This window comes from Nomia melanderi, chromosome 14, assembly GCF_051020985.1.
Source record: "Nomia melanderi isolate GNS246 chromosome 14, iyNomMela1, whole genome shotgun sequence".
NCBI classification, from domain to species: domain Eukaryota; kingdom Metazoa; phylum Arthropoda; class Insecta; order Hymenoptera; family Halictidae; genus Nomia; species Nomia melanderi.
In genome coordinates this window covers 11,334,425-11,362,406 of record NC_135012.1, presented here as the reverse complement: position 1 = coordinate 11,362,406, position 27,982 = coordinate 11,334,425, and the positions used below count along the sequence as shown (strand labels likewise).

The 27,982-nt window shown below is 38.7% G+C and overlaps 1 protein-coding gene and 1 long non-coding RNA gene across 2 annotated transcripts in view; one reads left to right on the top strand and one right to left on the bottom strand.

Moving 5' to 3' along the window:
* Nucleotides 1–27,982, top strand: part of LOC143175273 (uncharacterized) — a 325,389-nt gene that overhangs the window by 162,629 nt on the left and 134,778 nt on the right. The gene's annotated exons all lie outside the window — the stretch shown is intronic.
* LOC116429003 (dipeptidase 1) overlaps nucleotides 1–27,982 on the bottom strand; it is a 224,846-nt gene that overhangs the window by 135,880 nt on the left and 60,984 nt on the right. The window lies entirely within an intron of this gene.

Genomic DNA, 27,982 nt, shown 5'->3' with positions numbered 1-27,982 from the left:
AACTCGATAGTGGGATTTTTGACACGAGAAAGTTTCTCCGTATATTTTTAAAATATGAAAATCTAACTGCTGCCTATTAATAAAATTACGAGAAAGTATTTTAGACCTTTGATTCTCTGAAATTTTAATAGAAACATTATGCAAATTTTAACGTACAGTTTCTTTAATCTCTAGAATTATTGTTTTAATGTTTCCGCGATACGAAATAATCCGTTTCTGTTATCGAATAATCGAGTGTCGGAATTTTTATAGTCGTCCGAGTAAAAAAAATCGAGATAAATGGTCATGTTTTGGACGTTGCGCTGTGCATTCCGCTTTCCTTACCTTCGCATTCAGTTTATGTATCGTTCTACAGCTTTGGTAATCGGATAAATTGCTCGGAATAAATTTTCTTACAGGAAATCAAACGATCTGGAGAATTTCCAACGTCGATATTTCAAAGTACCTCGGAAATTAGCGATCCGGATGCGAATAATCAGAAGAAATATAATCAATTGGAGGTCGGACTGTAGAGGTACATCTACTTTGAATAAAATTCTTCTGAGTATATTAAAATTAAAAATAAAATTATCACGGGAAAACAAAGATGCAAATACAGTGGAAGATATGCGCGTACTGCCTGATGCGAATTAATATACAAAATTGGTCATTTATTTCGATATTACTACAAAATAAAAGCACGACTAATGTCATTTAACACTAAACGTAACACTTTGTACAGACCTATTTCCAAAAAAGGAGCCAAACAACTGATTACAAAGTTTGCTGCGATGTAAGCTGTTATTGAGGAGACAGTAAAACACAATTCACCCACGTTTTGCGTTCGCGGAGAGGTGAAAATCTGATATTTGTACGATGCTCCAGTTAATAATGGAACCTCTAGATGCCGTTTTTCTACTGTTCCAATCGAACGTCGGATGTCGCTCGTCTATTGTACGCCGCGCGCCGAAAATGCTCCAAAAATGCTTGAATGCTTAAATCAATTAAAAACGTGGTGACGAAGTCGCTATGCAAAGTAAAAGTAAGCAAGTCAAACGATCGATTTTCCTAATAGAAGTAGAAGCAGAAAAGACAAACAACGATTCACTAACAATGAGTTCCTAAACGAAACGACGGTCATTTGTAACGAACGCCGGTGCTCGATTCAAGAACAGTCCCACACCAGCATTCTCTTGAACAATCAGTTTTTCCGTATCCCCGTTCCACGGTCCTAATAAAGTTCTTGTGCGTCGGTGCCGGGACGCATTATGTACGCGGATTCGCGCAACGTACGCGACAGAGGCGGCCCGCGACGCGCGACGCGCGCTACAACGAATAATAAAATTTATTACTGTTGCTGTTGAATCTCGTATCCCATTTATAGGGGTTCGCCGTATCGCTTTACGCAAAGCGAAATTGGCGCACCGTGTCGTACGGATTCTATAAAAGGAATACTATTTCGCCGGCCTAAACGGGTTTCCATGAAATGTTTATATTGCCGCCCGCCCCGTGCATCCCCCCGCTCGCCCGTTCCGTTGCGCTCTGTTTTACGGTTTTACATAAATTGCGCTCGGAGCGCGGTCCGTCTGAAGCTTTTAATTCTATTGGATCAAATTGAACCGTTGTTTGAATAGAACAAGTGGATTTGATGAATTTCAATGCCGATTCCATAATAATCCCGTTTGCGCGGACAAGGGGCTTTTTGCTATTCGATTTGATAATACCGTCCGCTCGTCGCGATATAGATCACTTCCTGATCACGACACCCGCGCGATTTTATCTTCGGATTCTGATTAATATCGAATTTCGGTTGTTTAAACCGACTGTGACAGATATAATCTTGCGGACGTTTTATGCGTGATAAAATTCGCGTTCGCGTTCTTTCATTCGTGAACAGAGCACGCGCGGGTGGCGACAAAAAAGGAACGTTATGACGGAAATCTGAGGATAAAAAATGGAATTTGTACGTGGCTTTGTTTCTGAATACGTAACGTTTTTCTGTTCGTCGAGTACATGGGGATTAGTGTTTACCGGTAGTATTGAATAGAATATGGCAGTACATAAAGGTAAACTGTTGACAATTCTCTGAAATTATTAATTATTGTAATATGGGCTTAAAGCAAATAAAAGCTTGCAGCTAAAATATAATAATGATTCTCTATACTTATTTATTTACCATAACTATTTACCATAAATAAGACAAAATTAAGAAAGACAATTTTAACTTCGAAGACCAATAAAACCAATAATTCGTACTTATCCATGACTTCTATCATACTTTTCTGCAGGAACCGCGTAGAGGAGTCGAATTTAAACGATCAATGTTCTAACCTATTTGCTTTAGCCTACCGTTAAGTATAAGGGATTGAGAAGGTTCCGAAAATAACTGTTTGAGACTACTACACGTCGGCTCCGACTGAAAGAGTCACGAAGAATCGAAATAAGTCATAACTGTTATTCGGTATATCGGTTTCGGTTGTGGTTTTCCGTAGCCGATGTTACATCGGTTTCTAACCGATCGTACAACTGTTACTTCTGGTTTTTCATTTCTTCATAACTGTTTCAAAAACCGAAAAACAACAATACAGAACCAATATAACATTCAGAATATAACATCGATTCCAAAGAACAGAAACCGAAACCAGTACACCGAACAACACTCACTTATTTAGTCTTCACAACTGTTTCGAGAGCCGAAACCGATATCACAACTGTTCCCAATTCCTGGTTACAACCCGATACATTACCGCCCCCAAGAAACAAGCGCAGCGGAGAAGAAAAGGAAAAACACTCGGCGCACACGTTCGACCAGAAACAATTAAAGCCTATAGCTACGGGGGTACTCGGGGAAGCAGTTCTCCGGCCTGTTTTATGATCGTTCTCGCATTCGCGGCGGTGCGGGCCGCGCGTCACTCCATTACCACAGATACGAGGGGCCGGTGTTTCCCCCGGCGGGGTTATGTACAAGGCGGCAAACGAGAGTCGAATGGAAATTCGATAATAATTATTGCAAGCGGCTGCGGCGGGAGGCTCCGGGCGGCGTCGAAAAGCTGTGCGGTGCGAGAGGGTCGCGCCTGTGGCGGCCATAAATTCTGGCCGGGCCGCGCGTTATACGACATCGCGCTCAGATTGGCTAAGGTGGGAGCCCAGGAGCTAGACGAATGTGCACATTTGTCAGGGGCTTTCGGTCCCCGGCTGATAATTCGATTAAAAAAATCGTCGGACCGAGGCGCCCGCGAAAGACGAGTCCCGGTACCGGACGCACGCTTGCTCTTGCCGTTGAAACCTGGACGAGGGGTTGCGTTTGCGATATGTGCTCCGGCACGGTTCATTTGGTTAAGATACATATAAAAAAATATCCACTACTAGTGGGGCTACTATTATTATAGATATCAAAAATGTGGATCTTCAGTGAAAAGAGAATTAGGAAACAATATGGACACGTAAAAATACAACTTAGCTTATCAATAGAAAACGCACACCAGTCAGTCCTTTACCACAGCCACGAGGATAGTTATATAATAAATCCGAATTGTCAGTTTTCGTTTCTTCATTCAATGGTACGTGATAATTGTAAAAAAATTCTGAGACATTCTTGGCGTAGCAGTGTATGACTGAGAATTTTTGGAGATTCTTCCGTTCCAAATCCTTATCGTGAGAAACCTCAAGAAAGTAGACAAATGTAGATTTCGCATAGGAGCTTTCGAGCAACTTTTATTGAAATTATGGTATGCCAAAAATGCCTCAGAATTTTTTCGCAATTGTTGCGTACCATTAAATAAGGAAAACGGGACAAAAACTGATAGTTCGAATTTACCCTATAATTACCCTTCTAGTCGAGATAGAGAGCTGATTACGAATATTCTTGTGCAACGTTTTCTATTGGTAACTTGTCGTTTGACGAGGGTACGCCGATCGCCATAAACCAGGCCCGTACGAAGCGTCGACACGGAGGATGTTGTATATCTCGCGTCGCGACGCGACACTCGGAATATTTATTCCGCGCGGCTAATCTTCCCTTTTCCTTTGCCCGCGGTGCCCATGCAAATTGCTCACCGGAACCAGAGACTGTGAGCGCGGACCGGTCCCGGATTATTCTGTCTCCGTTCCCAAAGAAATTTCGTAATTTACGTTTCTGCGTGGATTGCCGTTCGTGCGACCCCCCCTCCCCGTCGCGCAGCCTTCCGCTCCAGCTGCGGGATTTGCTCGACCGTCGACAAATATTGGGAACGTTCCTCCGAAGAATAATGGGAAACGGTGAAAGATACGTTCAACGTTTTTTCGAGCGTTTCCCGCTGGTCCTCGCGGTTAATTGTTCCCTTTGAGCGCCGAGCGCGCCGCGAAAAGCGCTCGGAAGTGTAGCGTCGGTGGGCTTAATTGATCATGGAGTTGCGTCCGGCGAATTGAAGTTTGCGAAGGTTTGCGTGTTCGGGGAATGTTGATGATGCTCAATGATGGAATTGTGGGATGTTGTTTACTGTGGATGTGTAATGTATGTTTCTTTGATTCCTAATTTTGTTTTATTGTGGGACTTGTTTTGATTGATATAGAATGAGTCACAAGAGTATTCGTATGTATACAAGTTATACTAAAAATACAATTCAGGTATTATAATTTGGTTGGGCCTTCTTTGTATTTTGTAACACTTTTGGGAGGATCAGACATAAGAACTGTCTAAATCATCAGGCTTGTTAGATTAATTTCGTTTCTGTTTACGTAAAATCACATTTTTTCTATACTGACATGTTGTTTCGCAAGTATATGTGTTGTAAACAAATGTCAATCGTTTAAATTCGGCAGTTCAAGAGGCGAATGTTCAGTTTATTTAAAATTTTGAAAGAAACTCATTGCGAAGGAACGTTTATGTGGAAGATATTGATGGACGATATTATCTAATTTTAAATCAAATGAAAAATTTAAAGGAATTAGAGTTACACGAAAATCTTATTTCACTTTTAGTGAAGCAATAATATAGCAACAGAATATTTCAAAATATTTTTTTCGCGTTCCACGCACTTATGTTTATAAGATCCACTATGCAGTATCATTAATCTAGCGATATAATTTAATTTAGCGATATATGTTCTGAGTTGCTGCTGTATTATCAGTCATATATGCAAGTCCGAATCTAGATACGCAATATTGTCGATGATTTATCAGGACGGCAGATATCTGTTTGATACACTATTAAGGAATATTCTCATGGAGCATCGAATTTCATCGAAATTCTGCAATGCACAGTATATTGGTCCGCTCTCGTAATTAAAGAAGTATTTCGAAACACTGTCGAAGATAAATGATTAAAGTTAAAAAGTTTTTCAATATTCAACGAATTAGGAATATTCCACGCGGTTCAATATTTTTAATTGCACACGAGAAATTCTTCAAAAATTTCATAATAAATTGCATTCACTCATTTTTTTATACGGACAGCTAGGGAAACAATTCCTCACAATACTATAAATAAAAAAAATAGCATTACATATTTGTAATTAAAAGTTACATAATTATGCAGAATAGGCCAAGTAAATGACAACGTACAGAAAAAGATCCCGAAGAAGTTACCAAATAGGATGTCAAAAGGAAGATAAACATTTAAAATAATTGACTACAGAAACAGTGATACAACACCTAAAGTCTGAACAAAAAGAATTTTCTTTCGCCACATTCCCATATACTAATTGAAATGCAAACGTGACGTAAATTATTAGATGACTCTGCACGCGAACCGATAAATTCACGTTTCGAATTCATCTTCGAAGTAATCCTCGATTTTCGATCGTTACAAAGACTCGATTGAAACGATTTGCTCTGTTTGCCTGTGCTGTTTGAATTTTCTCAGTTATAAATAATCCGCCGGGGAGGCAAACGAAATAGAACGAAATAATTGAAATATCATGACCGCCATAACGCGACTCGATACGATCCATTCGGAGCAATAAATTTCACGATAAAGGAATTTATTTGGAAAACAATGCGCCGGTCTGTTAATATGAACCACAAACAAGAAAATGCCTACGTAACTGAACGATCACCTCATTTCGCCTATCGATCGATCCCCTTTTCGTTCTAGTCTAGCAATACCGCCGCCAATAATGCGCTGGAATATGCGTATCTTCGAGCCGGCATTACGGAATGTTATTATAACCGAATGGAATTCCGTTGCGTGTACTACAGTGGATCACCACTGCTGACTAAATACCACTTCCAAACGAGGCTAACATGTAAATGCTCCATTAATGAGCTGCGTATAATCGTGATTTGGTCAAAGCCGTATTTCATGCTGGATACAGGAATCCAGGGTTAAATGTTGATAAACAATCTTGAGAATTCGTTATTGCGGTAGTCAGGATGCTAATAAGTTTTAATGGTGTTGCTTGTGATATTAATACCACTTACTCTATGATTTCATTGCAACAACCAGAGATGTCTTATTGTTAATACTTTGATGAGAGAGAATTGAGTTATATATCTATTATGATATTTATTACATTGTAATTAGTGAATTGAAGTATTTCTGTTTTTCAGGATCTTGCACTGAAGTTAGTGCTATAACAGTTAATGCAATTATATATCCAAAGTAAGTAGTGTGAGATAAGGACAGTATTAGTAACAATTTTTGCATTTTTTGTCTTATAATGATACTGATGTACTATTTAATTTTTATGTTTTGAAGCAATTGTTGCTAAATATATTCAAACAGTAATATAATACACGAATAATGGTTACTCACTGTTATATTATATACATATTGCAACAAATGGATTTGTTAATATTGGGCCTGATATAACAATTTCAAATACACTCTTCATATATTAACGATCATTGTTTTAATGATAAAATTCAAAGGGGGTGATTTTATTGAGTTATAAATAACTCCATATCTCAAACATTGGAAAATTACTGAATAATAATTGTATGCAATTATTATTAGTATTTAATTAATTCCTAATTATGTAACGTTACAGTTTACGAAAATATAATGAATGTAATAAATAACTTGAGTTGCTCGGAGAGCTTTTTAAATAACGATAATAATAATTCGCACAAAATTGAAACTTCTCCGTTAAACGTCCTAGTTTATTAAAATAAAATCAGCGTAAGGTACACTTGAGCTACTTGCAGAACCCTTTGAATAATAATACCAACGAGTGGTACCTTCGTCTATGTGAGATGGACGTCCCCAAGATAGAAACCGTTAGGGGTCGCTAGAGGACCGCGCACAGTCCTCTTTATATCATGTCTCTTTTACAAAAGAAATTAAGGCCATCAATGTTTTCTCAAGCATGATCAAATTCATTCTTTCAACGAGTCTAATAATGAATGGCACGTGCACAGTACTCTTCTATCACACTACAGCTTTACACAGAGATCAAACGATTTTCAATTCGTTTAAACGTCGAATTCTCTTCACCTTAAATAAGGTACTATCACTATAAATAGTTTCATTCAAATCGGTGTATTTTTACCTACAGCAAATATATTTTTGTTCCATTAAAAATACATACCGATGTTATTAATAACAGCTTACAAGGGTGTTGAAAAACTTGTTTGCATGAAAGAGCATTTAATTTTCCACATGAATTATATCTTCGAATTTGCAGTAGTCAACAAATATTCGTTGATTAAGTTTTATTAATTAAATGTAATCGACAATTTTCAGGAAGCGTAGACACTATGTTGTGCATGGTAAATAACTTTTTAGGAAATATACATTAAACGAATTGGGCTTGCGTAAATTGGATTTTGAAGATTAATTTCCAGCATTCTTTGCTGTTCTTCAAAGAAGAATATAGATATAGCTACCACTTTCATTGACCTAAATAGTAATTACGCGATATCACCTCAAGTTTATTGCAACGAATAGATTATATAAATAAATATAATAAATAATTTTGTCCACAAACATACCCCTGTAATACCAGTTAAATTGAAATTAAATCAGCAACCTCGTACGAGAATTGATTATCACAAAAGGTGATCAAATCATATGTCTACTTATTCACACGGGTTTTGCAGAGTTTCAGGTGAAAGCTCACAATCGTATGCAAAGTGAAAAACATACTTATCAACTTGCCAATATTTACCGTTGAAACACGAAAATTTTCATTTTCAATTGGCTTAATCTTTCATACATATACGTATATGAACCGCTCCAGTTATTCATTCTCGAACAGTATGAAACAATCATCGTAATTCTTCCACCATGTAATTTTCATTTACTTATAGTTACCGAAGTCGAGCGGAATAATATCATGTAACGAATGCAATAATTTTGCGAATAACAGTTTACGCCCGAAACTGTAAAACCCTAACGAGATATAAAGTGCAGGCCCGGAACTTTCCTTTATACGGGCACGCACGGACACACACGCACGCACACACGGTCCACTGAGAATACTTTCTCATTTATTGGACAAGCGATTAAACGACGCTTTATCGCGGGAGAGAATTATGTTACACAAGTGTTTTTATGCATCGGCCCTTTGATGTGGTTTCCATAAATTATCCGGAACTACGAGACGTCGCGTCGGTTTCACACTGTTAAGGACTTTTAGCAACTCACAAATAGGGTCTGGAATTTTACAGATGAAACTCGATGGGAATTATGCTTGGTTGACGAGGAAATATAATTTGAATATTCGTCTGTTGTTTGAAGTTCAATGGCGAGTACTTTCCTTGTATGTCTGATTATTGCTCGGTCTTACTACTGACTGCTATTCTGCTTTCGTTCCTGTTCATTGATATTACAAATGATGCGATAGTAATAGACAATAATATATTCTATTCATTATTCAAAAAATGTCTCAAACGCAATTTTTCCTGTTTTGATGGATTTTCCGTGTAGATTGACACTTTTTTGTGGAGAATGACCTGTGGCATTGATCGATGCAAAAAAGATTAGATTAGGGAACTCGCAAAAAATAATAGCGATCTTCAAAATTTTCAACGCACATCCACCTAGAGATGAACTAAGTGTAAAAGCAAATTGCTCTCTCAAAGCAAAAATGTGTTTCAGATATTTTTGAAATAACGAGTAGTTCTTGGGGTAACTGTATTTGTTGATTGAAATGGAACAACCTGTATATATACAAATTGATACTATGGTAGTGGAATCATTAACATAAGAAAGAAATGCAACGATGGTTTGTGTTCATTGTGAGTAGAAATAACGAGCATTGGTCAGACACGTGTATTTGCAATATAACATTCTTATACATGTTTATAATATTATTCATGAAAAAGAAATAGAACTTTTAAAATACACTTTATTCGTGCGAGGCTTCATTTTCGAAAGCGACAATTCATTCTATGGCATGCTTTTCATCACAGAAGCTGAAGTGTCTGATTATTGCGTACTGTTTCTCCTTACAGTATACCTTGATAGCTACATTGCATCACTACTATTGCCTGTGAGCAAGTAATATCTGTTGTGTCGTGTTACTAAATGAATGATTGTGTTATAATGTCACTCTTGTGGATGTACTTTTAAACATTAAGATAAATAAACATAAATGGAAGCAGAAATTATTATAAATGAATTTAAATATTTGATTATTCCCTCTTCTACATATATATGACAAATCTAATTAAAAGTAATATTATTATCATACTATTTCATTAAAAATAATCTTTCTTTAAATTTTACTATACTGATGCACGAATTCCCTTTCCTCGCGTAAATGAACACAAGAGAAACTTAAGAAATGGAAAGAATTTAAATAAGAAACAATTGTTTTCCAGAAAGCGGTCAAAATATACAATAAATTTTTTGAGAGGCTTACTTTCAAAATGTAAAAATCAATTATATATTTAGTAATGCATATCTTAAATAAAATGACGACTCACGGTTAAATGTAGAAAAATGATATAACCCACGATATCGATAACTTCAACCCACCAATTTTTTCCACAAAACTAATATCTATTTTTCAAATCCATACAAATCCATACAAAACCAAGAAACTAAACCAAACCTCAAACTCTACCTCAAAAGAAACCCAACAACCGTAAAAGCATTAAACTCCCATGGCGCCCGGAGGAAAAATAATTCCACCCAAATTTCCCGACCAGTCGACTAATACAAGGGAGAGCATATTACAAGCTTCCCCGTTCCCCTCGTTACACGTGCGCCGGTATTCGAATGCGGCGTGGAGGCTGGGCGCCTCTTGCAGCCCGGTTAAGGTGCTCATCTGCCGGCGAGTATCACGTAAGGGGTTCCATCGAAAGAGTAGGACGGAGGCAGCCGGAAGTATGTTCGCCGAGCCGGCGAGCAGGGAGGCGAGTGGGAGTAATTATTTAAATATACGTCGCCCCCGGCGAGCATCGAGCGGGAATATTTCACAGGTCGCGCCATATTACGCCAGTAACTTACGTCCGGCCATCCGGGCCAGATGTTTCTGGAAGGCTGAGACGAACGAGTATTTACGGGGAGAGCCGAGTTCATCCGATTCCGGCGGCGGTCGGCTCCGATTCGAGTCACGTGGCCGGTTCCTCCGCGAGTGGCGGGGGCCGTAGGCTCCGGGAGTGGGGATTAAGGCCACGGAGTGGGGATGTTCTAGCGATGGGGCGCACCGAGAGGGTGGAAGCGAGGTGGCTGTTGTACCCGATATTGATGTCAAGGTCTTCCATCTCGGTTGTACTCTCTTCTCCCGTGGGTCACACGAAATCAATAGGATAAAATCGTTGCCGACAGGCATCGTCTCTTCTCGCTTCCCAGCTTCCAGCCATTCGTCTGCTCGGAACCGATGCAGCCGCGGGGATTAAATTGCAATGCATTTAAGGGTTTATTTAGAACTGAACGCCGGAAAGGCTAGCACGCGCTCATATTTTAATCCGGCAGCACCGGATACCCGAGTGGCGTTATTGTTGCTGAACTTCGTTCCGTGGGTGCGCTTGAAGTTGCTTTGGATTGAACAAGGAGTTCGTTTCTTCTAGAGTTCGGGGGTTGGTACGCGGGGAGGAGTTTAGTAATCGGGGATTATAATTAGGAGTTAGATGTTATATGTACAGTAAGATTTTGATCGTTGCGAGTGTTGAAATTATTCAAATTCTTGCTTATCGAATGTTGGTATTTTGTTGAACGTTGAATATTATTTGAGCTTTTTTTAAAGGAATATAACCACTGTTTATTATTTCAGTGAACTTAAGTTCGTTATGAAAAGAAAGGATCTTCGAAGTTAAATGAAATTTGAATGTCTGAGTTAAAATAGAGCAGGTCGCCGTCCAAGGATTAAAGTAACATACGACAGCTTAGAGGGCGGAATCCGAGTCTTATAATTATCAGTCCGCCGGTTTCGTTCTAAAGTTAAAATTGGGTTCGAAAAAATTTTATGAAATATCTGCCCTTCCCTGCTAATGTTAGTTTTTGTATTAAAAGCAGAAAATGAATTACCATGTAGCGTAGTAGGGTAATTATAGCTCCACCGAGGTGATTCAACGAAGCGTACGTTAAATGAAATAATTCGCCTTTGCGCGATGCGCGAGGGCTGTATCGCGGTTTATAAAATTCCCTTCTCTTGCGAAGTTGAATTTTATAAAGTTACGCTTTAATAACGTTATTTCCACACTCTTCACCGCGCAGCAAGAGAAACTTCGCAATTCCTTACTCCTGTCCGGCAGCGTTCATGCATCGTAAGAGCAGTTAATCACCGCGACTTTAATTTCAGTGTTATCACATACTGCTTTTTCCCTCCCTCCGACTGCGCCGGGGGACCAAGTTGTCGTGTATAATAAATTACGCTCCCCGCTTTGTCTCTACGTCCGATTGTTTTCCTCTTTCCCCTCTGTACAGGTAGCTGCACTCCGTCGAGGCCGTTTCTTGCAGTTTTGCTTCCGTTCCACTCCACTTTAGGGAGTACTTATCGTAAGTTCCCTCAATTGTTTGCAGCTTCCTCATCGTTAACATTTAGTACGTTCCTGTTATTGAAACTTCTGAATGTTTTATCTATGTCAGGAGGAAAGCTTGCTTCGTTGACGGGAACACGTAACTTTGAAGTCAGGAATATCATCTCGAATTCGACGGATCGTAAATTATTTTCTAACGACGATAATCGTTTACTAAATCTCAGTATAAAGGACACGATTAAATAAGTCTTCTCTGTGCTCCAATTTCAATGCAAGATTTATAAAATTATAAATTCATAGGAATGTCTATCCAAAATTTAAGAGTTTGTAAATAAAACATTTATAACTACCCATCTATCACTGTTCCTTCAATAGAACGTCTCAAAATATCTCAAATGTTTTCCATTTTAAACTCCAGTTAGACTCGACTAATAATTAACTTTTGCAAGGGGATAAACATAGAATAGTTTACAACCAAGAAACTACTTCGTCGAACTTTTATAAACTTGTTGACAGCGAAGACAACCGATGTGACTTTAAACTTCGAAAGAGGGGAACATACAGCAGTGCTCGTTCGGCTGCAGTCTCGTATCTCGCGCGCTCTCGGCGCGTCTCATTCTAATTCTCAGCTGATCCGGGGACGAGCGAGCGAGAAAGGAAACAGTAGGTAATTCCTGGGAACCCTCCTCCCCCGATAGCTGCAGCAATAAAGTCCCGAACTCGCCGCAGCTAAGCGGCCACTACTGAACTACGGCCGAGGAAGAGATGGAAATGTATTTCGGCGAAAAATTGCTTCGCGTAGAAGTAACGCGTGTTATTTTTTGCAATGTACTCTCGAAAACGACACGAGAAATATGAAAACCGAATTTCATATCGAACGAGAATTCATTATATTTATTAATATAAAATACTCTTCTGTACTTCATTCCATTAGATTTCATTAATTAATTACTTTTCATTCACTGGTAAAATTTATTGAAAAATGACAGAGACAAGGTATTCCTTGTGAAATTACATTTCTGCTTCCCAGGGATATTTCAAAATTCTAATTTACATAAATATGCATAAAAGTTCAGGAAACACGTGATTTATATTTGGCTTCGGTGCCTCTTACAGTTTTTCGGGAAAAATTCCATGAAGTTGGCATATTTGAATTAAATTTGCGAATGAATTTCGGTATATTCGCAAACTCAGTTGGAAGGGAAATAATTTTGTTCGTGTATTATTTTCGTTTGAAAGATATGAATTTTTGGTTAATGTTATAAGTACGATGGAAATTGCAATCTTTTGACTTGTGTCACTTCGCCATCCTGCACGTATAATTACGCGAAACGTTTCGAACAGTTCGAATGGAAATGTTCTTACGTGATAGCTTTCGAACACTGTGACACGTATGCCTCTTTATATTGTCTGATCGCGAAACTCGATATCTACTTTGACAGGCTGGAATCTGGCAACTACGTTTCGTCGATTGAGGTCATTGAATGTACTAAAGGTCCATCGATTCGTTCTCCATAATTCTACTGTGAACGAGTTCGTCTCAAAAATTAATAATTTAGACTTCGTTCTTTGATCGTTCTTTGATATCCACGTTTAAAAGTGCAAACGGAATTCTGACTGACGAAGTACTATTTAAACATAATACCTCGAATAACAATTTTAACGGACCGAATCCAAACGAAAATTAGGTTAAGCAAAGAATCTCTTTCGTTGTGCTTAGAATAGATAGTAACTTAGGGGAGATTGTCTTTTTTTTTGGTAAGAAAATCGATTTGTTTCTTACAGAATCTTGTAGTTTAACTCTTTAAGAATGTCTCTTATAAATACTTATATTATAAGTACATTTGAAATGGTAGAGTCAGGATTAGTTCCTTTCGTAAAGGAATCTTTAATTAAAAGACAACTCGCTGCTATATTTCCAGCGCGCGAGTACAACTTTTTAATGACTTCCCTTTTTCCACCGCGATAGAATGAGAATGTAGTTCTCGGGGCGTGTGCTTACCAATGCTTTTAAATAAATAAGCTCCCCCTCTCATCAATCGGCGTTGTAAAGCGATTTCGCTGGCAACAGGTGCACCGGGCAAAAAAATTAGACGAAGAGGTTATATCAGTCCTACGAGGATTTCAGATTAATGGGATAATCCGAAAGAGGGGTCGCGGAAGAGTGACTGGCACTGAAACGAACAAAATCCGGAGGCACGATGCAAATTACGTATAAAATTTAAAGCGAAATCCCTTTGAAGAAATTAAGAATTTTTATTTCAGGATTGCACTTGCGAAACCTTGTTTCATGCATGTATATCTCTGCAAAAGTTTCCACGTGATCTCGGGGAATGATAACTGAAAATATTCTCTGTCCCTGTGAATAAATCACGAATAGAAATAATTATATTCAATGCAATCACTTGCGAACGTAATCTGATCGTTTGCAGTGTAATTAATGAGCACCCAGTATTTAAACTTACATTAACCCCTGGCCTTATAATAACGTGTCGGACTCGTGGTGAAGATTTTAAACAGAATTTAACAAACGTAAATATTTCTAAAGTTTTGCGAATACAAATCGATCATTCTTCTGTTATCATCAATTATTATAGTTTATAGCAAGCATAGACAGTTCCAAAAGAAATCGTCGAGCAAAGGGTTAAATGAAATGTAGGAAATTGATGCATACAGTCAGAGAAATAAAATGTAGAAATTTATGCAGATTTCTATGTATATTGATAGGAAATATACAAAATGTCTGAAGTATAATGTTTTCTATAATATTCGTTAGGAGAAACCATTTTCTACCGTAATTTTATTTTTCTAATTATATTCTTAGGAATTCGCACGAGGATCCTCAGTTCAATGATCACGTTTTTCAGTTATCAATTCTTATTGGAATGAGATGAATTCCTTTGTCAACTCGGTTTAGTAATTCTTCTAGTTTCATGAAGTCCATTATTCTAGCCAGCTTTGTATATGACATGACAATGCGTCTTCATACGTCTTGACAGGACTAGCTTGCCTCGGCGGATACGCCGCTTGTGTCGACTGTGCGTACGAAATTCACCGGTGCATCTAGCCTCGTCTTGTCAAGATGCACTAAGACTATTCATACCGCATTACTGGGATTAATGATACCTCAAACTGCAGGTCTACACTTTGATATTGAATTTATATTTCAGTTACGGTTCATCAAGTATATTAAATTAAAGTAAGTATATTAAATGTTAATAATTTATTAAGTTGCTTTCAAGATATATCGTCTATATCTCATCAGAAAATGTTGCGTATCTCTAATGAAATGAACTCTTAGAGTGCAAGGGTTAATATTATAGAGGTGTTAAATATCCGAAATTATTTCAAAAATTAATTTCTCTTGCATACCACAATGAATGTCAGTAGAAGCGTAAAAAATCTGTTGTCATAATTTCTATACAAACATTAAATAGCAATCGTATTAAGTACCCAGTAGTTCTAATGTTGAATTCATTTTTAAAAAATGAATAATTGAACTGTTAATAAATAAACCTTGAGTCTTACGTTCTTGGAATGCAACTAATTTTATTTTTGCATTATGTTCACTACACCAAAGATAGAGTAAACGCAGCAAACGATAATTAGCCAATGGCAACAAGAAATCTTACATCGAAATTTAATAACACTGAAAACAGCACAACGAACGAATCGCAATTATAAAGTTCCTTCTACGGAAACGAACCACCGAAATTCATAATCCAACCCACCGGCGCTATATTCCTCGACTCTAGTTTCTAATTAACAAAATTAGCCCCGTCACATTTAACACATAAATTCGTGTCACATTACATAATTCACGTGGCCCGATTCCCGCAATTCCCCGGATTACTTCAACTCACGAAGATTTCATTAATATCTACTCAAGCACGTCGCGTTATTAATTCAGCATTCGGACAAATCCGATTTGTCATCGAGAAATATTCAGCTAACGAGCTTAGGGGTAACGATGTCAAGATGCCCGCTTGAACCCGCGACCCCGCGATGGGACGTTTAATCCACATTCTATTATTCGCCGCGATAAACAAGCGAGACAAGAGAGAAATTGTTAGATCGGAACGGCGTCCGAGGCGTCCGCGGCGCGTTCCCCCGTTTTATCGCATCAAAACGTGGTAATTGCATCCAACCGTGGCATTTTCCAGTTTGTTTCTCGGTTCCTAAGCCAATTAAAACTTGATCGAGCCGCGCAAATAGCACGGGCAAGATAGAACATGGACAGAATCGCGACCAATGAAATTGACGGGAACGGCGACGATTTTGAAAAATTCGATTAGCAGCTACAATAGACCGGCGGCCTGGCTTCCTGGAGCATCCCTTTGCTGTTCGTTCATTTCCGACCACCACACCAATCATCCCTTCCCGTTCCCTTTCGATTCCTCGAGCTTTATCCACGGGATTCTTAGGCTCGATACACATTATTAGTCTGGTCACGTCCGCTCTCGGTTAGATCGACCACTATTCATTTGTTCATGGTACACGTAATTGCTGGACGGTGGAATTTCGTGTAATATCAAAATTTTCCGAATTTGAAAAAGCAGAGTGCATAGTAATGTAGAATTGGGTATAACAGTTTACATCTATACACGTAAATTTAATTCTAATATCAGATTTTTTAGAACTAATTTGTCTGTATATCTTAGGGTTTGAGTAGAAATTGAACGCTCTAGAATAGTTTAATATATTGAAAATAAAATAGTAAAGTAATAAAACTGGCAATGGAGTTCTAAAATAAAAATAAGAAAGAAGTGGCGTTCTTAAATTCTTGTAATCATTTATTTGTAATCTCTATTATATGTACCTGTGTTTAGTATAAATGCATAATGTCTGCAAGTCTAGTAATCACACTATTGCTGTAGAGTCAATAAATTAATGGTACAACTTAATTTTTCACGAGTTAACTCGCGTTTACTTGCATTTCATTTTTTGAAACGCAGTATATAGAATACTGCAAGAACATAATATTCAAAGTTCTATACAAAATACGTTCAACATTTCGTTTCAACTCAGTATACATAAATAAAGCATATTGAAATTTATTTACATTGTTTCACGTCCACATTCAATTACAAAATAATAACCGGTGACATGAAATAGCTTCTGTAAAATTGTCAGTCAATAATGCATCAACAAAAGTTAACATAAACTCCAATCATACAAAGTTTAATACTTTCCCGTAATAACAGCTTCGGTTTCGTTATTCTAGCGTCAAGATTCCCCCACGCTGCGAAGGTCCTCGAAATCGTCAAAGTCGGTGGCGAGCCGAGCAAACAGGGTGTCCCTCTCGCCGCTGTGCTAGCCGACCTGTCAACCCCGCACCGTACACGTTCCCCATCGAGCTAAATATTTAGACCGTTCGATGTCTCGCGAGCGAGAAACGAAACTCGATGCCAGACGCGGCGAGAGGGGAGTTGGAAGGAAGGGCGGCTCCGAGGCCCGCGGCTAGGACAGGAACAAAAGCCGCAACCCTCGCACCTCGAAGGCAGTCGTTTAGAAAGACAGAAAAGCTGCCACCGTGTATGTCCGAGAGGGGATAAAATAGATTTCCCGCTAGCCGTCAGCTAGCGTACCAGAGAATGAGCCGCGTTGCAAAATAAAATTCACCCCTTTCCAACCGGAGACCATTTCTCCCGCGAGTCCGCGTTAGTGTTGGTGTTGTTATGGCGAGGAATTGCAAGCACCTAGCTTCTTGTAGAACAGTAAATGCGTAATTGGACCGTGGGCCTTAAGTTCATAGACTGTGACCATCCTTGGGAAAGACGATGTAAGAAATTTTATCCTTTGTAAAAACATATCGAATTAAAAACCATCGCTCCCCGTGACGCGAAGCCTCGGTTACAACGATTAATACGAACAACGTGCAACGGGATGTGTGACATTTTTCTTTCGGCTCTCATCGATTATTCCATTAATTCCCAAAAGGCAGATGAAATACGTAAACCGTCGAAAAGATATTTTGACAGAATTGGAATTTACCCCGTGACCACTTCTCGTCAATGTACGAACGGTCGGAGGGCGAAGGGGTTGAACGGGCCGGAGGGCCACATAGTAAAATGAAAAATGTTTGCAATCAACGTTGTCAAAAAGTTCAATAAATCCGGGTTAGATCTGAGAATTTCGGATTCATGGCCGTTCGGACAGCGTGCTCCGCGGGATCGTCGGCAGAATGTTCAAGCGTCGCTCCGTTTTGCGACGGATATTGGATTTTCTCTGTTTCCGCGCGCGTTGCTTTCGAGCCGATCCCGCGTTTGTTGACAGAGCTGTACCGTTCGAGTTTTTCCCTCTTCCCTTGTCCGGCTGAACACGGATGACAGAACCGTCCAATATTGTTATGGGTTACCTAGGTTTACCTAGTGGCTTTATGGGACAATTTTAATAATTTGCGTTCCCATTCCTATCGAACTACACCCTAGAATATGATGCAGTTAATCTTTACGATTTATGGTGTTCTCTAGCTTCATTGTACATTTTCTGAACGTTGCCATTCTTTTTTTAATTGGAACATTGTAGCAATCTTTTTGGCACACGGTTAATGGAGATTGTACGAATCATTCTATTGTATTTAGAAGAGTTGATGCTCGATCATTTGGATTTTGTAAATTAGAGGTAACCCCTTGCCTTATAATTTACTTCTCAACTATGATGGATGCAACTACTTTGTCGTTGATAATTTATTGAGAAAAGAGAACAATCATTCTAAATTTCAACAACAATAAAAATTCCATCAAGGATGTGCCATTTTATGCATTCTACGTGTTCGATAGATTTAAACTACACCTGTAATAATAAAGTAAAATAATCCTACAATATTTATTTGACGTTGCATTCAAAGGGAAGTTGTAGAAATCAATATACAACTATAGCATCACTTTTCTCTTTTTGGTTTTTCGGACTTAATCGATTTGCCCAATGAGTGCCATACCATAACCGTCATACCTAACAAGAAGAAATATATTTATAAAGGCAATTACACACAACAAGGACAGCTTAATGAACCTCGTTAATTATAAATTTAATCAACGCAGTTAATATTTTCTGCTCCCCGAATTCTAATCCGTGTAACCGATATTTCTATCGCACTTAGCGTCCCACGTGCGCAAACCAATAGCATTTGATCAGTCAATCTATTCCGTGTTTACCGAACCAAGTAACGACGTCCATATAGATCGATTTGTACGTACAGTGGCTTGTTTGGGCTTATTAAGCTCCCGATGTTAACTTAAGTGACGATATACACGTGTTTCGTCGTTCGACCCTCGTTTCGCCGCGACTGCATATATTAGTCCCGCCGGGCCCAGCCGCGTGTCAAGTGCTGTTTGAGTAAGCTCGAAGTGATAGCGAGGCAGGCTCCGTCAGTCCTGCGCGTATAAGGAGACGCGCGCGAGACAGAGACGTTCCCGGCGAGGGACGAGCCGAGCGTTCCTTCGAACCCGCCGTCACCGGAATTATCTTCGAAACTCGATGAACCGGATATTAGCCAAACTTTGTTCGCCGGAGTCAAGCGGGAGCTAATCGAAATTTTCGTATTCCACGTGTCGAGGTTTCCTGCGAGTTCCTTTTCCCTTTCGGGTCGCCGAAGTTTCCGTTATTCGCGGTAGATTCAAGTGATTCACGCGTCAATGCTGTGAATGATATCTCAACGAGACGCTCAGCACGTTCAACGGTAGGATTTCGATGACAGTGACGATATTTTTTTGGCTAATCCCTCGTCCTATGATTTATTTTCAACTGCGATCGATTCGACTACTTTGTCATCGACAATTTATTGAGAACAGACAAAAATTCTAGTTATATTATATGCCTACGTTTGCTCTATAATAATTGATAATAGGAATTTCTTCTGGAGGATATTAAAAATCACCGCGTTATCTTTGATTAATTTAGTTTCAAACTTTGAGAAGACTGCTTAACTTTTCTTTATGTAAATTGGAATCTATGAGCAGAATCTTCCTCGTGTCAAAATATCATAGTATTTCGACATAGTGCTTGATAAACAAATAGCAGATAATCTTTGATCTACATTTTTACGTATTTATTTTGAAAGCTTCCTCGCGAATACTTAAAATTGCGCTTGCTTCCCCCACGACGCTTTTGGAGTGGTGACATCGAGTAGAGTTTGATTTCGGGGTCAGGCAAGGCTGCTTTGAATTTACTTAATGCAAATTAGAATTTACTCTGAGCTTGTACTGTATATGGACGGGGTGCAGAGTATTTATCTAACAGTAATATTGCGTCTGATTGAACTTTCAACTTGGCTGCACGGTAAGTCTAAGATTTTTCTGGGACTTAGGAAATGGTTTCCGACTTTGCTTTCACTGCCATTGGATAAAATGTCATATCAAAAGAAATTAAAATTGCGAAATACTGTATGATGTTCCGTTTTTGAGAAACAATTCATTAACGCACAATTTATTTTCAGTGTGCATTGACGAATTTGTCTTCTTTAACTAATTACAGTCGTAATTCCTTACGGAGTAAATACAATAACGAACAAACTACCGCGAGATCTCTCAAGATCACGGATCATTCCACAATTATCTTATCAACGAACTATTAACATGCACACAACACCACGCGGCAAACATCTAAACACTGCAACCAACAATCATCCGTTATTAACTGGAGCTCGCAAACGAAACGAGAAGCACTCAAACTCCATAAAATAAAGCCCACCGACCAAACTGAATCACGACAAAAACAGTCGTCAGGTCGTTAAACATCCCTTCAAGCCTCGCACAATCGCGACTCGCCATAGAAGTGAGAAAAATCGATAGCGGCGCGTCGCGAAGCGAAAAACAAACAACGAAGAGGGAAGAAAGAGAAAGGAAGGAAGCGAAAAAAAGAACGGTTCGCAGGTAGCACGGTACCTGAAGCCTGATAAAACAGAATGTAAATCAGAGCCAGCGAGAGAGACAGAGAGACAGAGAGAGAGAGGGCTCCATCGGAAGACCTGGTCATCCCCCGTGCGTTCCGCTCCCGCCACGACGAATGTACACACACGCCGGTATACATATGTATATTACCGAAGTTTACTTGCTGCAGTGCAGTAGTAACAGCGTCCTACCCTCTTCGTCCCCTTGCTACGCTACGCTCCGTGCATTCCTCTTTCTCTTCCCTGGCCAGCTCACTTTCCACCCTCTGCCTGGTGCTCTCTCTTTCTCGCCCCTTCCCTCTCTCTCTCACATACATCCCTCTCTTCCTACCCGTTACTCTGTTACTCTCTGAAACCAGTCCTCCCTGACCGTATCAACCCCTCTATTTATCTCGATTCATCCCGTATCGCACAAGATCCTTCCCTCTCTCTTCCCCCAGCAAACCTACCCACACACACGTGCCGCACTCCCACGTCCGAAAATGGGTTCCCTACCTGCTGGAAATGGTTTCCGAAAAGTTTCGCTCGCACGCAGCCATCCTGCAGCCAAGCCCGGCCGCGGTGGCCACCCTTTCCCTCCGACCCACTTGTCCAAATATACGCAGCTCGTTGCGCGCGGCTGGACGCGCTCGCGCGCGCACACAGGGACCCGCACCTGACAGGTATTACGATGATAGATAGGCGCGTACCACTTTTTTCTCTATTTCCCCGCTCGCCCCCTCCGCTCCCCGGCGGACTTTTTTTATTCCAGCCCTGCCGGCGTGCTGGATCTCTTCCGGTCCTTTTGCAACCGGCTGGCAGCCAGCCAGAATTCACGGTGCGCCCCCGAACCAGGGCACTGGAGTTCGACGTGTAGCATCTCCGCGGACAGCGCCATTTCAAAATGAATTTTTCTTTCCTCTGTTCGCCCCTCTGCCTCTGTTGCCCGCGCGTCCCCTCGGCCCGCCGTCCCTCTGTTCCGCGAGCGAGCCCCCTCCCCCGGCCGAAACCGCACCGCTCGCCCCGGTCAAATGAGAGCACGACAGTAAAGTTCGGGCCAGAGGACCGCGGCGCGGTTCGCTCAAAAGAATTCGTTTTACGAGACCATTCTCCGCGAGCCGCCTCTTCGGGATCCTGGTCCTCTGGTTTTTTCCCTCGATTTTCCGTGTTTGTCCGGCGTCCGCGTTTTTCAAACAGCCGGACCGGCTCCGATGCCGTGCGCCGCGGCGTTGCGGCGATGACAATTAATTTTAATTGATTGCCGTGCACGCGTGACTCCCCGCCTTCTGTTTTCGATTCTGTTCCCGCCGGTACGGTCGGCTCTGTCGCTGTGGACTGCGGACGTTTATGGGAATTCGACGTTCGGAGACAATTGAGAGGGTTTTCGTGCTTTTGAAAAGTTTTATTGAGCTCGGCAGCGGGCTGCGGATGTTTATATAATTTGCAGCTTTCAATGGTATGTTTTTAATATAGTGTACGTGAAATGGAAACTTTCTTTGTCGATAGAGATGTTCAATTGGAAAAATGATATTTTAATGTTATTCTATAATTATTATTTTGTTTCGTGTGAGTCTCTCGTGCGCGGATCATTGCATTCAAATGTATTTTAATGAGTGAAAGTCTTTGTTGTGTCTGTTACGGAGCATAGAATATTGTAATAATGACTACGATTAATTACGACTTCCTTTAATTAAAATTTGTAAATTATAAACTTGGCAGAACTTTGGGTTTTCCATGGGATAGAATTTATATTTGTACAGTGAACATGGCGCAATATATTTAATTGTATAAAGTATGTGTACATGAACATATTGAATTAATATTTAATTAAATTTTAATTGAATTGAAAAATATATATTTGTTACTATACTTTTTTAAGGGTTCCAAGAGGTATTTGTATTATAATATCAAATTCAACGTACCTATTTAATTGTAACAAGGCACCATTCATCTCAATAATTTTACATAATTATTTAACAAATGAAACGTGATCGTTCTTCCATATGAATACTAAGTTTCATTTTTTCATTTCACAAAATCTATACTATTGTTTTGATAACTGAACTTGCATGCCGTATTGCCGAACACTTTGCAATAGTACGTGGGTTTCCAAATGAAACTGCAGATTTCCACCAGCCGCGTTAAATTACATATAATCCAAAATCAATAACGCGTAATCCGTTTGATCGAGTGACACAAACTCTTCGAAATTCCTGAATAACCTGTATTAAATATAATAAATTCTCGGAAGAATCTTGACAATAAATAATACTTCTCTCAAATGTACGAATTACAATAAAATTTCCTATATATAAAAATACTCTCCACTCATTGAACTCCAATAAGTAAATTTCACATATCGATAAAAATGTGATAATACTTATAGAAAAATTCTAGATCGAAAATAAACTCGGGCTATTTCTTTCAGCCCGTCGAATATTCAATGAACAACTACAAGCATTTAATACGATAAATGAAATAATATTTCTTGTAAAACAATAAAATAGAGAATTCTAAGGCAATTAATTCGTATGCAGGTTTGCTGCGTGATATTGATCACGTAACATCCGACTGGAAATCTGATCCTAGTACTTCAACGGGTTTCATATATTGAATGTCCAGCAATTAGTAGTATATCCAGGGAGAACGTAATTTTGCGCGCGGAAATAAATTGGAAGGCAGAGGAAATTTCGATCTGGCGTAAATCTTTGTTACAGAAAACAATGAAATTCGAAAATTCCGCAAGGATAGTTGAATTTGATTAATTTGGGTAGCGACGGTTGAACTGGAGCTACTTTTAAAGCTACTTTACGCCTTATGAAATTTTCTTCGGTGCATCATGTTGCTACGTTTTCAGCTGTTAACGTTCAGCTGTATGTAAAAGATACGTGCTAGCAGGTCCTATAAAGAGAGAGCATCTTCGAGAGGCCCGTGCATAAGCGTAAAGAAACAATGTTGTGAGGTTCGCCATGTGCTTGAACGAGGAACCATCTAGTTTGCCTTACAACCCCAATTTCCACATTTTACCTCCCATGAAGATGGAGACTATTTACCGTTTTTTACATTCGTGTTTCCAAATGAAAAATGAAATGAGATGTGTAATTAAAGGAGAGAAAAAATGTACTTCTTGAAAATGCCCGACACAAAAGTTTAATGAGAATTTAATGCTACGAGTGTAACTTATTGGTCTAGTACTAAAAAATTTGTTATCTTGTGGAAATTTATATTTTTATAGTAGAATTCAGAGAAAACATTAATGAAATTTTCTTAATAATGTGTTCAATTTCAACAGAAATCTGATATAGAGTGATGCATGTGGCTATTGTACGTGTTATTAGAGTTGAAATCAATATTCCAGCCATTGAAGTACACACTTTTAGCAAGCAAAGTTCAGTTATTATGTATATTCGTAAACGAAATAGATTGTTCGACAATTATATTCGTCGGATAAATGGCTCATGGTTTGTCAAATACATTTATGGATATCTGTGCATACACAGAACAGTAAAATGATGTATATTAACGTATCAAATTCAGGATAAGGATTAAAAAGGTATTCACACATTTCAATCATAAACTTGAAACTTCTCAAAATTTCCAAATTTTTTAAATTTCCACGCACATTCTTAAAATATTTTTTAATTTCAAATACTTTCCGCTTAACTCTTTGCCCTACAATTTCTCGGCTGTGATACAACTGCTTTGTCATTAACAATCTATTGAAAAAAGAGAAAAATTCTAGGCACATTTTATGTCTACGCTCTACTGTACAATAATTGATAACAGAAGAATATTTAATTTGAATTCTAATGAACCGAGAAATATTTAGATTTGTTGGACTGTTTAAAATATTCGCCTTTGTACCGAAGAAAATGAAAAAAACTTGTTACACGTCTATCTTTTGATATTTAAGACCATGTCCCCGGAATATTCCGCAGGCCAACGTAAGAATGATTAAATCGATAGAAAAATCGATCTCCTTATAGAACGCTGCGATGTTTCCGCGACGCGGCGGCATACCTGAAATCTTCGTTGCGCCTAGACGAGGGGCAGGGGGCGCGCGGCGACAGTAAACGTACGATAGTCTTCTATAAAAGGCGAACCCTTTTGTGAAAGTTCCATAGAGGCTTGCACGTTATCGCAAGTACGTAATCGTAAAGACTTAAAGTATAACGCCGTGGGGGTCCTTTCTTTCGGGGCTGGCAACTGAGTGCCGCCTCATCATCCTTTCTTTATCCTTGCCTATCTTTTTCTCTCTGGTCCTTCTATTCTCGTCGCCCCTGCCGGTGTTACTCAACTTCACAGAAGAATTTCAGGGGCGACCCGGTCCAATATAAAAGACAAGACGGCCGGGCTAGAGTCGGGAAGCTACGAGGAGACGGGTCCGGCGAGGAATTCTTTGTGAATTTTTCAAACTGCAATGAATTACTCGCGATAGCAGTCTCCGAACACGGAAACGGACAGGTTCGCCGGTGTCCGACCGGCGAATTGGGCCGCGAACTGTAATAATTCTACGGACGTTCTTTCCGATACAGTGGAATCTCGATTATCCCATTAACACTGAAAGTACCGACCGGTTAAATTGTATTTTTGAAATTTCTCTATGGAAACTTCGAGAGTGCATCTGTTGGATTTTAATTGATTAACTATATTTTTGAGATTATTGCAACTTTTCCTCTGCTTTTTGAAGTTACAATATGCTTGTGGCTATGAATAATCCACCTTTCTTTATTTACTTTACTTAGAAAAGGAATATTTAATTTATATGCAAAAAATAAAATAAATAAAATCAAGGTGTTACTTTTCTATTATCAATCGTTAACCTTTGGAGTAAACGCGGAGGTAGAATAGCGTAGCAACCTTTTTGCTGATAAATTATTAACAATGAAATCCTATCGTATAAAGTTCTAGAACTGGTTGTAGCAAGAGGGCTGCATTCATCATCGCTCGATTTCACTGTGGTCGCTTCAAAGTACTACGATTCTGTAGCTACGAACACAAAATTGACTTCAAAATTGTTTTGAACGGCGGATTAGACGGTGGCAGCGGTGTATAACTGGTTAACACTGTATAGTACTTTGGAGACGACCACGATGAAATTGAGCAATGACGGATGCATCCCTTTCACCGCGACTAGTTCGTGAACTTTATTGTCAGAGCAAACTGGATAGTCCAGCATTAGTCAGAACCATTGTGTAGATTCAAAAATAAATAAAGAAAAAGTTCCAGAGAATGTCTAAAACGTAACTGCACTAATTTGAAGAGCGTTTCTTTCTGATGTTTAGTTTCCGAAAAAATATGACTACCGATATTTGACTAATTTATAAAAAAATACATACACAATTGCAATACACAATATTTAATTATATCCACTTTATAATTTCGAAATCAAGTAAAGAAAAGCTTTAAGAAATTTTTAAAACAGCTTTTCTTCCTTACACATAGAAATATAGTACAATTTTATTACAAGCAGTACATGTTTTGGTTGATTATTGTGCAGCCATACATTTTTTTCGCGAAATTCATATTAGAAGAAAATATATTCAGAGAAGAAAGGATTAATGGAATATTGGAACTGAGTAGATCGTTACAAGCTACCTTATTGGTTTATTTATTGAAGCGTGATCTTTTGAAGCAGAATTTAATATAGTCGAATAAAAAATAATTTGTTTCGATTCATTCCTTTCTTATAATATTTTTAAACGATTTGTTAATTTTTGCTGAAAGGTGTGTTTATAGAATATAATGTTCACGTTTTAGTCATCTGATGCTTTCAATGTTCAAACAATCTCTATAAAATTATCGTAGGATTGACTCAGTTATTTTTCACAGTTACATTACGAATCCATATTCCATTCTATTTAAATAACAATGCATATTCAGGGACGAAAGGTTGAAAACATAGGTATAATTAATTTAACGATCGTCTGCGTGGCTGTGCGTTACTTATTCATTTTCATGACTGGCGTCGCGATGCCACCGCAGGCGAGCGGATTGATTTAATTTAAGGTGACGCGTTACACGACGATCCCGATGGAATACGACGCAACATTTTGCAACGCTGTTTATTCCGTGCGTGCACCGCGGGATGATGATGCGATAGCGGAATGCCGCTGTCGCGGCCGTGATACAGACACGGAATTCGTGGATCTCTCGTGACAGAGGAAAAGGGCTGTAAGCGCGATCTGCCGCGTTATTGTGGATTGTAAATGTGGAAAAAAATTCTGTGATGAAATTTCTCCTTGCGGCGGTGAAAAAGGCTATGCATGTTATACTGCTGCGTTATTGTAAAGTGTGGACATAAGGGAAAATAATACAATGGAATTTCTTCTTATGGAATCTTTTTGTTTTAATAAAGAAGATGGAGTATGAATGATTTAATCGATCAAGTAAAATATAATAGAACTTGTTTGTTTAAATTGAGACTATATCTTGTTTAGTTCTAACTAATTTTCGTATCCATAGACAGTCTTTTGAATAAAATGTAAAGATGTAAATTTTGTAAAAATATTTATTTGTATTTTTTCCATTTAAAAAACTGTCAAGTCAATGTTTGCAGTGATGGGGTTAATTTAAGAAGAGAACATACATAACTGGAGAACATAACTATATTTGTATCCACTAATTTGAAATATTATATAAAAGTAAAAATATTTCTTTGTATTATAATATTATCATTAAGTAACCTAAATATTTTTTTCATTGTTCATTCGTTATTAATCTCATCTTCTGTGATGATAATGATACAAGATTTTCGGTCAAAAGTTTGAATTCATTAATTAATTTTTGATAAAATTAAGTGGTCTAATGAATTTTCTTCTGAAGTGAATATTTTTAGCGTTAGTCACTGAAACTCTTATTCCGTACTTTTAACGAATTAAATGTGTACATATAATTACTTTAATTTCTCGAATTAGGAAGCATATCTCAATTTCCATCAGTTCACAGAGATATTCCAAACTCTGGGCAGATAGTGTATATCTTCGGAATTCGATCCTAATATTGAACAAATATTTACGTTGCCCAGAACATCTCTGCCCTTTCAAATACGAGGCATCTAATGAATTTTTAGATGTCCGCTGAATATTCATGCTGATATCAGTCTGCTGATATTAAAATTGCAAATAAAAACTCCTTCAAGTGATTTCACTTGAACACGACATTATTTACGGTTACATTAGAACCACCGTTTTGGGAATAAATTTCATAAATGAGAGCATACATTATTTAGCAACAAGTTTTCACGTCAACTAATCTATTGCCAGAAAAACAATTTATTGATTAACA